Source organism: Pseudopodoces humilis, chromosome 21 (assembly GCF_049639895.1).
Source record: "Pseudopodoces humilis isolate 2021_Gansu_Grassland_sample_001 chromosome 21, ASM4963989v1, whole genome shotgun sequence".
NCBI lineage: Eukaryota > Metazoa > Chordata > Aves > Passeriformes > Paridae > Pseudopodoces > Pseudopodoces humilis.
Window position 1 is genome coordinate 10,648,884 of NC_142220.1, and position 14,734 is coordinate 10,663,617.

Sequence of the window (14,734 nt, forward strand, 5' to 3'; positions counted from 1 at the left end):
AGAAACAGCTGAATGAAAGCCAGGCTGGTACCGTGAGTAGAGTTCAAAGTTAGTACTTCTTAGCTTTAGTATTTACTGAGGCATTTCTTTAAAGTGACATGGTGATTTTTCCCTCTCTTACTTCCCAGGAATAACCTCACTCTAATTTTGGCACTGTAGCTGGGTCATTACCTCAGAAAACACAGCCTCCTCTAAGCTAGGCCTCTTCAGTTTAGCACTTCAAAAAAGTTAACACAGCTAGCATTTGCCTTGAAGTTTAATTTATTTAAAGACAGTGTGAGTTTGTCAATGCTTTGTACCATGACATTTGTAACCTGTGCATTTACCATGTGCCAGAACACACAAGGCACACTACAAATGAATTTTCTTACCCAATTAGTCCTAGAGAAAATCTACAAGTCCAGAAAGTTGTATTTATTTGTCATTGCCAGAAGCTCCAGCAAGTGCAGCCAAGCTTTTTAACTTTCTCTGTCCAGGAGCCTGAATTGACACAGCTCTTATAAAGTCAATTATCTGCACTCAAATCTGTCACTCCAAATCCAACTCTCTGTGTCCATCTGGACTCTGAACCTCACAGACCAGGAAAGTGGAAGGAAGACAGCAGTAAGCTTCAAGTTTTGCCTGGTGATGCCCTCCTTATGGTGATGGTCAGTTCCAGCATCCAGCACTGAAGTGGCAACACCCAAACTTGAAGGTGAAGGCTGGGGTGAGCCTCACACAGCATCAAATGCCAGGTGCCCTCTGGCCCAAGCAAGAGCTGATCTCCCCAGAGTCACCCTGAAAAAGCCTCTGACAAAATGACTGGTGTGGAAGGCTTATTTATGGCTGGTTTCTGCAGCTCCTGTCGTCTCCCAAAGAACACAGTGTGTCTGCAGCCCTGATTTCTGAGCAGGGCCTTCCCCTCCTCAGGACTGCACCTACCCTTGCCTCAGCCTGTCTGCAAGGGCTGAGCCCGTGTGTGCCTCTTGCCAGATTTGTTCTCTGGGGTGAGGAAGAAGCTTTGAACTCCTCTGAGCAGACTGCAGGGCTTGGCTGATCAGGGGTTAAAGCAGCTCATTAATCAAAGATGCTCAGTAAATCAATGCAGCTCAATCAGGTGAACAGAAGCACAAGGATGAGGACATTTAAAAGGTAATGAAATAATACCAAGCTCTTCATTTAAGTAACATCATGAGACAACCCTTTGGTTTCAATCACAAACCAAAACAGGCAAGTCCCATTGGAATCTACCCCTTATGCAGTTTGGATTTAAATATAATCCAAGGTCTTCAAGCTACACTGAAGACCACAACATTCAACCTGCACACAAAAGGTTTTTTACAATATCCCTAATATGAAAATCAGCGTTAAAGTTATGCAGAGCCTATGAATAAAAAGTAAGATTGATTTTCTGCTGATGAAGTAACACTTTCTATAGACTAGGATATCCTTTTGAATGGAAGGATCTGGAAGCACGAAGGCAATATAACCTGATACTCCAAAAGCTTCCAGCTTTAGGCTGGAGCTCCCCTGCTGCTGTAATTCAGCTGGAGCAGCTGATGATGTCTGTGTTTCCTCTGCCCCATGTCCCATCCCATTCCTCCCTTGCAACCAGCAGCTGACTGGGCACATGCACAGTAGCTGATGGAATGGCAAAATTTAGTTTTCCACCAGATCAGCTCCCTGGTGGGGTTTGTAACAGAGCCAAACACTGGAATGAGCATATGGAAAACGAGAACCACCTCTTGTGCCAGCTGCTGAGGCTCTGGTTACCCAAAAGCCACTGTGGAAAGCACATTGCCTGGCTCAGGTGAGCTGCAAACCATCCCCAGCAGAAGCTTCCACCTCCTCCCAGCCCCAGCAGTGAATGCCTTTACCCCCAGCCCTCTCTCTGAGCCCCAGGTGAGGAGCAGCTCCTCAGCTGGAGCCAGGAGTGGGAGCAGCAGCAGCAGCCCCGTGAACCCCCCGTGCCACCAGGACAAACTCTTGGAAGGGAGGCCAAGGAGAACTACCAGAACACAGCACAGGAAGAATTACAGCTCTAAAAATCATTTTTACCTATTCTGCTCTCCCCCACACAGAGGAATTAGCTCCGAGGACAGCAACTGCAGCAGCTGCTCAAACAAACCTGGTGCTCAGCTGCAAAAGGGTTTTTAAAAACCCAGTCAGAAGAGACCCTGACGTTATAACAAAATGCAGGAAGTTTTGACTGTCAGAATACAAAAACATTTGACTCTACAGCTCTTCATTCACCAGCTGTATCTCCCCAAAACAGACCAGAACTAACAAACCCCTTGTCAACTCCAGGGGAAGGCTCTGGATGTACATTAAACATTTGTTGGGTAATTGGTTCAGGCAGGATGTTCTGAAAAGTTCTACTTCAAAGTTACAGACTCAGTCTACAAAAGAATAAGGGTATTTTAAAAGCAGCTTTTCTCAAAGGCGTGACTTTGTTCTGCTCTGGTCACACTGCAGTCATTTATAAACTGATATAAGACAGTAAAACACAAAAGCAAAAATCTGCCTTCAAGTTTCCCACTGAAATTCCAAGGCAACAACATTACAAGCCCAGGAACTCTCTCACAGAACGGAGTTTACAAGCACACAGATACCCAGCCTCTACAACTGGCTGTGCTCCAATTACCCTTTACTATATTGATATTTTCAGTACTGCAAATGTCCAGTTCTCTCTCATGATTTGACTGGGAATGAACGGGAGAAAACATTTGGAGCTATCCCTAAGAGAACTGCCCAGCCAGAAAGGCATTTTATGAATTAGCACTCATCCACAGAGCTATGAAAACAATTCCACAGGAGTCTTACCTGCTTTCAGCTTTAACCTCTGTCTGATTACAATTCCTATCAAACAGTAACTTTCATACAGACACTGACTGGTCTCACAATCCCCTTATTTAAGGTAAGGACATGAAATAAGTGTGCCAAGGTGAAAGAAGTTCAGTCTGCTTTCCAAGCTCAGGCTGTAGAGAAAGCAATGGGCTACCACACCCCCAGCCAGCAGAAAATCATGCAGAGGAAAATGGTTCTTATCTGCAGGTTATTATTTGTCCTTCCTCAAATCCAAGCACAAAATTCTTGTGGATCATTAACTTTGGCATCGCCTTTCCTTTTCCCTGTCCAGAGCACTGATAAAATACCAGATCCATTTCTGGAGCAGACATTAAAAAAAATCCTGCTTTTTTGGGAGGTGGAGGAGACAAGTTCTTCAATATTTCTCAAACAGGAGAAATCAGTGGGTTTCTAAAAAGAGGCCCTGTGTAGGGGAACAGAGGGCTCTTGTTTATTTGTAGGTGGTGTTTCATCCTCAGGTGCCACAGAGCACACCCAGGAAAGCTCCCTGGTGGACGCCTTGTTTGTTGTGGATGCAGGCTCCAGGGATCTGTTGTGTATGTGCCCTGTGCTGTAGGTGAACAGGCTCAGATATCAATCTACCCAAGGTCATTTAAAAATTGCATTCCTGACAAGTTCTGTGAAAATGGGTCAGTGCCTGGGGGAGAGAGACCTGCCCACCAGCACAGATTTCGCTCTTGCCAGAGCACTCACAGGACTGGTCCACGAATGCTCCATGACAAGGAAAGCACACAGGTGTCCCACAACCTGCCTCTCTTCAAACTTCCAATTATTTTCTTTTTCCTATTTTCCTGCTGGGCTGATAAGCAGCGAAGAGATCTTGTTACAGAGATGAAGCATGCCTTTTTAATTTGTGTTTGTCTTTAAAATGTTGCCTGGTTACTCCCTAAACTATCATCAAACACTTAGCACTGTGAAGTGACTTGCAACAAACACCTCTCCCCAGAGCCAGCAGGAAGAGTGACAGGCACAAGTTTGTTTGCTGGGCACCAACCAGGCCAAATGTGCCCTGACACACTTCTGGGCACCACGAGATTTCTGGCTATCCCACATTTCCCCTCCATGGGCAGCTGACTCCCTCCTCAGTGCAGGTGTGCAGCTTCCCAAAGCCAGGGCAGTTTGCAAGAATAAATCAGCCCTGTGCCCCCAGTGAGCCATCCAACACCCCAGGGAACTGGGCAGGAAGCAGGACATTTGCCAATAATACAAAGTTGATATTTCAGGTTTTAACACCTAAATTTCACCAGGTTAAAACTGTTTAAAGTTTCAAAGAAGCTGAACCTACACATGCCCAAAGCACCTGCTGTGGCACATGCAGCAGTGCTGGACAGCAGCACGGTCAGGTTACCCTCCTCCGGAGGTTTCAGGTGTCTAAAGGACGGAAACATCACAGGAATCTCCAAGAAAGGTGAGCAGGATCATTGCACTATCCTTCCAAAAGCTGAAAGGAACCTCTGGAAGTCAAAAATTCTCAAGGACACTTCAGGAGAAGCCACCTCTCTTGGAGCACCTTCAAACTGCATTTATTTTTTTCCTTCTTGCCTTGCCATCATCAGCTCATTCATATATTGGCCAGGTTTTACATCCAACTCTCATTTCTTTGAAACTGTCAAGCAATGAACTTGCAGAAATTCTCATTCTCTGTCCTAAAAGGTGTCACATTAATTTATACCAAAACAAAGATCAAATTCAGGTGCAGCCTACTCCTCGTGGGTATCCAGAGGTTTTAATTCTTAGAATAATAATATTTATCAGCTCTGCCTCATCAGTGCTCAGACACCTTTCTCTCAGAACACTGAAACTGCTCAGACATCGCTCCATGGAGAATTACATCAACCCAGCCCAGCTTCAAAGGCAAATCCAACAGTGCTGCTTTAAATCCCAGCTCTGGGTGTTCACCTGGTATTTCCCACACAGCCTGACACAGGACAGACACAGCCAGTGTCTCCTGCATTTCCTCTGCCTGCCTGAGAGCTGTCAGCTCCAGCTGCCACAAACCCTTGTAACAAACCAGAATTTCACTCTTACTGCAGGAGAGCTCCAGGTCTGTAGTGAAGGGTCAATAAAACACCGCTGTGGGGTGGAGCACTGATGTAAACACTCTAGGTGTTCCTGCTATGTGTGAAGTTAAAATAACAACAGCTTTTATTAAAAAAGAAAAAAAAAAAAATGTGGTTGTATCCCTTCCTCTGGAACACTGGAGATAAATCACAACAGGCACGCTCCAGGTTTGCTGCTGGCTGAGTACATGAAGTTAATAATCAGCAGTGATACATAGCAGAGGTCACCCAAAGCCCAGCCATGGCTTACCCTGCCACTTGTTACAGTGACCCACAGCACTGGATACAGGGATTTTTTGTGTGTCTGCAGCACACCAAGTGACCACGCTCATTATTCCCCCACCCAGCACAGCCCCAGCCTGGAAGGACTCAGCCAAGCTGTGAATTGAGACTATTTTAGAAATCACGAGTGAGGCATTTGCAACGTTAGCTTGAAATTCCCCAAATTCCTGAGGAGAAAACTGTGACGTGCTCCGCGCTGCCAGCCAGGGCTGAGTCAGCACCAGGGGACAGAACAAACAGGACTCTGTCCTGCCCACTGTGCAACTGGGGGAGCTTCTCCACACCATACCACGGACAACTGGGCTTTTCTTTTACTTTTTAGCCCTAATTAAGTTGGAAGAACCTTAAATATTGTTTGGTTTTCACTATCAGTCTTTCGCTCCCTTTTTTAACCATCATTAAGAGAAGCGTTGGTAGATCTAATTTAGGAATTACAACAGAGCTGCCACGTTTGTGAACAGTAGTTCATAGGTGAGGTGCTGCTCCCCTAACAAATTCAAACAGCTCTGGGTTGACTGATCCAGCCTTTTCAAACAGGGGCTGCTGTAATTCAGGAGATGAGCAGAGCACACGAGGCAGCTTCAGCTTGGAGAAAATCAGGGGGAACTCCCTGGGCTGTGCGAGCTCTCCTGACGCCCACAGTGCCAAGCCTGGGGCCAGGCTGGGCACGCAGGAGGATTTCACCAGCTCAGCTGAAGGGCAGCAGCAATCCAGAGGGAAAATCTCTCCAGCTGCCTTGGCCAGAGCTGCCAGGACTTGCTCCCAGTGCCCGTGGAGCTGCCGGCACACAGAGGAGCGGAGCTCTGCCTCCCTGGTTTGTGGCTCCCAAGGAGCGTTCCCAGGAGAAATGAAAATCCACACAGGCCATCCCTACACTTAGATTTCAGTTCTTATTTGCATTCTGCTTAGCAGTAACCCAAGATTAGTAGGAGCTGGCAAGCCACAGGCTGGACAAGGTTTATTTGGCGCGCAGAGCACTCAGCACAGCAGTGGTTTCCATTCTCCATCAATCCTGCTGAAGTTGTTCTACTTCCCACGTAGAATAATTTTGTTTAGACAAAGATTACACTGTCAACTGAGACAATGACTCAAGGAGGCCCTTCAGCTGTAAGATCTGCCATGCAAGCTCACTCATTTCACTTTTGCTCTTCTCCTTTCCAAACAAACAATCAAGCACAAACCACTTAACAAAATGGGCTGGCAATTCTCAGTGGTGTCCTCTTTCCCAAGCTGTTTGATCATGCCCCAACTCCATGAGTTTGAAGAGACAGCAAGTGTGACAACAGTGACACATTAGGGCATGGTTTGGTGCTGTGTTCAGCCATGCACAGAGCACAGATCACCTCCCACACCACCCCACAAAGCAAAGCCAGCCATGTACTTTCATCAAATCCTGCAGTTTCCTGATCCATGTATTCCTGTTCATGCGTTCCTCACGCAGCCTTCAAGCCCCCACTACATCCTGAGGCACAGACGAGCACAGTTTAGCTCTGCTGTTCAAATAAAATTACTTCTTTTTGCTACTTTGAACATGTTAACTGCAAATATCAAGTAATGACTGTTCCTGCATAGGAAGAGATGGGTGGAGGAAGCTCCCTATTCCCTCTGCCTGTACCACTTCAGATTTGAACTTCTATTACATCTGACCTGAATTGCCATTTCCTTACTGAACAGTTTTGTTCCCTCTGGTTGTTCTTTCAATGTCTCCTGTTCCATTTCCTCTTTGCCCAAAGCAGGGCAGCCCTGGGCTGTACAAAGTGCAGATTAAAATCACAGAATGGATCATCCACTCCCACCCCAGCCATGGCAGGGACACCTTCCCCTGTCCCAGGCTGCTCCAGCCCCAGTGTCCAGCCTGGCCTTGGGCACTGCCAGGGATCCAGGGGCAGCTCCAGCTTCTCTGGGCACCCTGTGCCAGGGCCTGCCCACCCTGCCAGGGATCAACTTCTTCTTCATCTCTATTTTAAACTTCTGCTTTTTCAGTTTAAATCCATTCCCTCATGTCCTGTCACTCCATCCCTTGTCCCTCTCCAGCTCTCCTGGAGCCCTTTTAGGCACTGGAAGAGGCTCTGAGGTCTCTCCAGAGCCTTTTCTTCTCCAGGCTGAATAACTCCAGTTCCAGAGCATCATCCTGGTGCCTCCTCTGGCCTGGCTCCAGCAGCTCCACGTCCTTCCTGTGCTGGGCTCCAGAGCTGGAGGCAGCTCTGCAGGTGGTGTCTCACCTGTGTTTGTGACTGGGATGTACTCCAAGTCTATACATTATAAAAGTATTATATTATTATAGATTGATTATATGTATTATGAAAATAGAAAGAAAATGTGCCAAGTCTATGGCAAAAATATTTCCTAGATTGATCCCTTTTCCACTTACTCCTCACATTCTCTACCTGATTTACAACCACAGCTGACAGCTGCACTTAAATGTCCACAGACCCTTCATCCCTGCAGCTCCTGCTAAAGCAGCAGCAGCTCCAACATTACACCAAGGGAATTCATCTTTCCCAAGATGTTTATGCACAAAAAGCACAAACGGAAGAATGCAAGTTCCAGGGTTTGCAGCAGCAACTCCCAAACCATAAAAAGCACCAAACAATGGGCAAGATTGACCAATCTTTAACGAGTCCTTTGCCCACATGAAGGTCTTTCCTCACACAGCTTACAATCCCCCTTTGGTTAGGACTAGATTTAATTCCTTTTGGAAAGCTGATCATGAATACAGTGGTCTCCAGATTTCCAGATCCGAGCAGGACCCTCAGAGATGGCACCAGTAGCTCACATCTGGCTGCTCTGCTGCCAAGTGTTTTTGTGCCAAATGTTTTTGTGCAGCACAGTCCATCAGCTATTCCATCTTTGAGACTAAGGATTTGGTTCTTGAACATTTTCTATTTTCAGCATTTTCTATTTACTAACCCTTCAGAGAATGATTTCCTGCTATTTTGCACTAGAACTTCCCTGAGCAGCTTCATAGCAGATATACATAAAGAGGTAGACATCCATTTTCTCCTGCTTTCTCTTTTGCATTTTCTTTCTCCATACAATCTGATGGCTTTACCACCACTTTGACAAAGCCCCAGAAGAGGATGAATTTGAAGGCCCCAGAAAGCCGTAAGCTTTTATTCACCTTGTTCTCTGAAACAGATGCACAACACCTTGCAACTCTGAGGAAGGCTGACAAAGTCTGCCGGGAATTCCTGAGCAGCCAAGTACCTGAGAGCATCAAGCCTGGACAAGCGAAAGGAGGCTGGAGATACACCAGGATATAAATTGGCAATTGTGCTGCTGATGTGAAGCAGAAGCCTGGGGTGAAAGCCAAGGAGCAGGACAGCAGCAGCCCTCACCTCTCCCCACTCACAGGGATAAACCCTGCTCTGCTGCTTGTTGCTTCCTTGCCAAAGGATAACAAAGAAATGTTAAGTCAAGAGGAAGGGGGAGGAAAAAGGAGCTGCTGCAAGTGCTGGCAGTTATGGCATAGCTGCACTCTTAGTTCAGCAGCCCAGAGGAATGCAGGCACGACTGACAAACCCAGCTTTGTGCACACAGCGCCCGGCCCGGCTCTCACGCTGCTCTCGAGATTAGAACACATTGAAGGTTTTGTTACATCAAGGCATTACTGCTTGTGCCTGTCATCTCCAGGCTTGAGCCAAGCAGAAGCAAATTATCCATTTCACAACTACCTGGAAATAAAAGGAGTTTAATTTAAACTAAAGCTTCAGTGCAGGAGGCAGGTGCTGACTGAGTAATAGCACAAAATGATTCATCTCATGAATGATTTCCCAAGTTGGATGCACTTAGTCTTGAATTCCTGTCTGTAGGCACAGTCACAATTCAATTATAAGGCCAGCTTGCATAGCAAGTTTTAAAATTAAAGTCATCTCTGGTTGCTCAGAATATCAACCAAAAAAGCCCATGGAAGTGGTTCATCTACTGCAGCATTTCACTTCAGAAGGGGGAAGAAAACCAAGGCATTGAAGAAACTAAAAACTCCTTATGTAACAATTGTCACTCCTGTCTCATTTGTAAATACAAGTTACTGAAATTACATTTAAAAAAGTGTCAACTTCTAAGCAAATAAGCCTTAAGAGAGAGCTGTTCACTGTAAATATCATCATTCTTAATTAAGTGTCCAACCTTGAGGCTGAACAATAAACAGGGATCCAGTCACATTTTGACACAGAGAAGGTCAGTAAAGAACTAAAACTCTTCCAACAATAACAAAAAAGTTTAAAATGCAGTAACTAGAACTAGATTGTGTAAGCTCAACTGAGGTTGTTCAATAAGTACTTGCTACTGATGCCATTCACAGCTGGCCAAGCAAGGTGCAATAACTTCAGCCATGGCAACTCCCAGTCCCTGAATCACACAGGTTTAATATCAAGAGACGGAACACAAAAGTGAGGGGAAGCAGATGAAATATTGCAAAACAAGTTCTGCTGACAGAAGTATTTATCATTTTACTTCAAATTCAAAAATAATGAGGCAGGAGAATGTTTCAGCATGATGGATTTGAAGTTTTCTTGCTTCAAGAATCTCTTTCCCTGCACTCAGCCGTGAAGACACTGCCTGTGCCACTCCTGGAGGTGTACAAGCAATCTGGATGTTAATAGTATTGTCACCTGAGTATTTATATTCCACACCTGCCTGAGTGAACCAAGTGAAACCCCAGAATTCTCAATATAACAATAAAGGGACCTATAAATCTTTCACATGACATTTACCAAGCAGACAGTTCTGCTGGGATCATCATCCTGCACTCTGTAACTCTTTAAAAGGCCTTGGGGGCCCTTCTGGGAAGTCCAGATATAATGAAAATACCAAGAACATTAATGGCACATGTATCAGGTCCCATCTGCCCCTCACAACAGAGAATACCAACCATCACTCCCAAGTTTTTCAGTCTCAGAGCAATTTTTCCCTCTTCCATTTCAAGATTTAATAGACTTTTAAAAGAAAAAAAGTCTTATTTTAGTTACAATTCTTTTCTTCCGTATCTGGAGGTGGATCTCCCTGAGGGAGGATTTAAATCCAGATTAACTACAAATATAGATCAATAAGATGTTTTTAAGAGAGAAGTATTGCACCTGTGAGCAGTTCTGGCTTCTCCAACACCAAGTGTTCCCTTCCCGTCTTACGCTGTTTCCGATAAACCTTCTCTGCAACAGGATTAAAGGCAGGCCTAAAATATCAGGGCTAATTTGGTGCTCATCAAGATGTCCTCAGGGAAACAGGATAAAAAGGAGAGACTAAGCATAATTATACAAGTGTAATATTAATAGGCAAGCTGGGCTTTAGCAACAAAAAGTCAACAAGTTTTCCTTAATATTTCTTCCAAGGCACTTGTACGTCACTGAATAAAGAGGAACAATAAAACAAAGCCATACTTCCTCTAGAAATCCACTGGGAAAACTGGAAGGGAAGAGGGAAAAGAGAAAGTCAGCTGTGGAAAAAGCACTAGAGAAAAATTTATGAGTGCTGCTTTTGCACCATCACATCTCCCTTGCTGGTAAAGTGTTGTCACAGCCCTAGAAAATTCATTTTCTTAAAGAAAATCCTAGTCTATGGCAAAATTTTATGGCCCATAACTTTTAGCAGGACTGAAGAACACTAGCAAGGCTTGCAAATTGTATAACCAAACAGAATTAAGGTCAACATTGTCACAGGGATTAGGACAATTCCTTATGATCATGTCAAGCAATGCTCTGTGGGGCTGCCACCAGCCCAACCCCATTGCTTGGCTTCATTTCAAGCCATCACCCCTGGGATTTGGGTACTCCCTGCTTCACCTTCTCCTCAGGGAAATGAAGGTAAAGTGCAGGAGAAATCCACTAAACCACCTGTGAAGTAACACCCTGCTACCACAGCACTTTGAAAAATAATTACTGGGGGAAAGAGAGGGGAAATCCAGTCTGGAAAGCTGAATTGCAGGTTATTATCTTCTGCGGTCAGGCACTGGGTAATGAGTCTTTTCCTGAAGAGAAATCCTGACTGGCATAACTAGAATGCAGCCCAAGTCTTGCTTGTCTCAAAGAGGACCTTCAACTCAATCTTTATTGCAACTGCTGCAGCAAAGGCAGCACTCAGGAGATCCAGCACTGCCTGAATTTTGCTTTTCCTTGCAGAACTGGCCCCAAATCCCCACCACTGACCCGTTCATCTGCAACACAGCCACGAAGAACAATTCTGCACCTCCCTCTCTTGTGGCAGCTTCCAGAGCTCTTTCTGTCTCCCTGGGGAATCCATTCCCCTCCAAATTGGGCTCTCAGACCTATTCTGTGTGTCAGAGCTCTTCCCCCACCCTCTGCCCTCTGTGTTTGGCGAGCACTGACCCACATTTCCAGCCCATTCTTCCCTCCCCAGAGGGCACAGGGAGGGCTGAGCTGGGCAGCCAGAGGGGCAGGAGGTCCCCCCAAACAGGAAATTCTTCAGGGGACCAAGAACAGAGCAGGGTTTGATGGCTGGCAGTCAGCAATGCTTCCACACAGACTTTTCCCACCACAGCACACATGGAGAACTGCAGGGATCTGTTTGTATCCCCAGTTTAGGAAAATTCAGAATGTTCCAGCAATGTTTAAGACAAAGAATAACTATGGAGATGCACATGCACTAGAAAATTTAAATAAAATCTCTATTTTCTTATTTAAGCACAAATATTAAACATACAAAACCGCAGCAAAACAGAAACTGGAAGCTGAGCTGTGACTGTCCATGCTCTGAATTAGAGGCATGAAAGCACTAAGAAACTGAGTAACACTTTACTCACTGTGCCCAATTCTCAGCACAGAAAAATTGTGGTTTAAGAAATCAGGTTGCTCAGAGTCACAGCTCAGGTCCAGGTATCCTGTTAATCACAGTAAACAGCTCACAAACACCTGGAAATGAGTAGTTTGTAATTAGCTGCAAGGAAAATAAACATGATTATACTGCACAAAATACCACTGAACAGGCCAGGAAAATCCAGCCAACCACTTTCATTAATCTAAATTAGTGGCCAGGATATTTCTATTAGGGGAAGGTCATAGTCTCCAAAGGAATTGCATTCCTACGGTTTCAATTTCAGGTTTGAATCCTAATAATTAAACTCCAGACGTCAAATACTGGAAACGCAGCAGTCATTCATATCAAAAGAAACCTATGGATATGCTGTAACAGCAGAAGCATGACTTGCAATAATACTGGAAAAACTCCTCTCCCCAGCCCTCTCTTTGCCATCCCAGCTCTATCTCCCACAGCAGCTACGTGCACAGCCACAGACAGGAAGTGCAGAACAACACTTTTATAAGTATGTGTCAGTAACTTATCAGCAAAAGCATCCTGGCCAAGGATTCTGCTGCAAACAAATGCTTGCAGAGACCTCTGATGATTAATCTGAAGTGTTTTGATTAACCCAGCTAGTTCTTGGTTAGAGACATATTTCTACCAGGCAGAACTTTCTGAGATGCATTTTCTGTTTCATAAAAGACTGAATGGCAGCTAAAACACGAGGCAGAGTCAGAAGATTAAAGACATTTTGCACATTGTGTTAAATACTTGATAGGGAAAACCTATCCTCACCAAATCCTGGGCACACTCAGTAGCTGACCTTGTGTTGCCACTGATAACCAGAAAACAAACGGAATAATGTAATAATCTGCTACTGTTAAGAAAAATATTATTTGGTGCTCTAATGCCTACAAAACCTTGGTTGTTGTAATTGTAAGTTTTATTTTTATGGAGACAGACTCAGTTCCCTGAAGTGTGTCTCTGCATCAGGGCCCACCCCGAGGCTCTGGAAGCACAGAAGCTGCAGGGTCAGTGCCAGAGCTCCCCACTCCACCTGACACACACTCCCTGCTCACCCTCACCAGCACTAATGCTTGTGCTGGAGTTTTTATTTATCCCTGCAACGAAGCTGTGCAAACAAATCATCAATGGGAAATTCACTAACTCCTAAAAACGCCTCCTAAAATAAACAGGGAGTGGCTCTGTACAGGTGAAGGGCACTGGGAACACAGATTTAGTTACCCTTAAACAAGTTATTCCCTAAATAATGGATCTCATTGCATGGGTTTCATCTATTCTTATTCCAAGCTATGCCTTCATTTGTTCAAACAAAAAGTCAGACTATTAAAACCAAAAAGAGAGCAAGCACAGAGATATTTGATACAAAATATAAACCTCCATGCATCAGAAGGAAAGAGGACTGTAACCAAACATACACCACCAGGTGCATTTTTTTAATTCCATCTTCCAGAAATAGTAACATTTGTCCATGTAGCAAGATCTCCAGAGATACAAATCAGTACCAGAAGGGTATGTGAGCAAATATATGGAGCAGCCGGAGTGTGGTAACTGCTGACATTGACTTACTTTATTAGAGGACATTTGTCTCAAGAACATTGCAGTGTATTCTTGGGACCATTTCAAGAGGTGCTTTCAGATTGGGAAGCACTTAATCACAAGCCACTTGAGACTGCTACAATAAACGCCTTAAAATAAATCTTAAGGTTTGCTCTGCTATTATTCCACACTATTAGGTCCTCTGATCTGAGCTCTTAGAGGCTGTTTTTCTGGTCAAGAAGTCAGAATTTCTTTCCCAAAAACACATGAAAATGGAGCCCCAAATATCCACTGGGAAGCAAAACAACTTTTGGTGGCCTCAATTTTCTGCTCTTCCCCTGCCTGTCCCTGCATCACCCCACTCTGCTGGCACAGCTCTCCTGAGGTGAAAGGACACTCAGCAACCTGTAGTTGATTATTAAGCACCCCCAAAGACAAAGTCACAATTCAAGAAGCAAAGGCTTGTGTGATGTATTTAAAGATACCAAATGTCAGAAAAAGAAAAAAAAAGTTAACATTTAAATGGTTGGTTAAGCAGAAATAGCTTTCCCTCAGTTTGTGTGAAGCTGAAAACAGCTTTTCCCCTCCTTCCTGCCCATCCACAGCTGCAGCACAACCCACAGCAAGGTGTGCAGACCTGGCTCATGGTTACACACACCTGTCTGAAGACAACATGCTGCTGTCCCAGTCTTTAACAGCCCCCTAAATATGAATCAGTACTGGACAGAATGAGCTGTGCTTCCAAAATACTGTGTCAGAAATGCAACTGTGCAAGTTCAACAACATGTGCTCATTTCAACAAATTTGTGTCATGTCAGATTCAGTCTTCCTATTAGTCCAGCACAGCCTTAAAGCCAAAATTCAAACCATGAGCCCTCCATAAACTCACTCTATTCTACTACAGACATACATCAATTAGGAGAAAAATAAAGAAATTCCTCCAGGTTAAGTATTTCTCTGACCTCTTTTTGAACTCACACACACCATTGTTCCATTGTCACCTCAGATTATTTCTCAGCTGCCAAAACGCCAACATTTTTATAGCATTGCCTTTTCAATCTCACTCTTTTACCTTTCCTTCATCCAGAGCCGGTGCACAACATCTTTTGACATGCAACTTAGCTCTTCTTTGTTTTTCAGGAACAAAGTATTTCTGACACAACTTCCAGAGCACCCATGGCCCAGCACAGCTGTGTTGGCTTTGCTGCCGCGCCTCAGCAAGTCACACAAAC

At 44.7% G+C, this 14,734-nt stretch overlaps 1 protein-coding gene across 2 annotated transcripts in view; it reads right to left on the reverse strand.

Moving 5' to 3' along the window:
* Positions 1–14,734, reverse strand: part of MYH10 (myosin heavy chain 10) — an 87,229-nt gene that overhangs the window by 57,600 nt on the left and 14,895 nt on the right. The gene's annotated exons all lie outside the window — the stretch shown is intronic.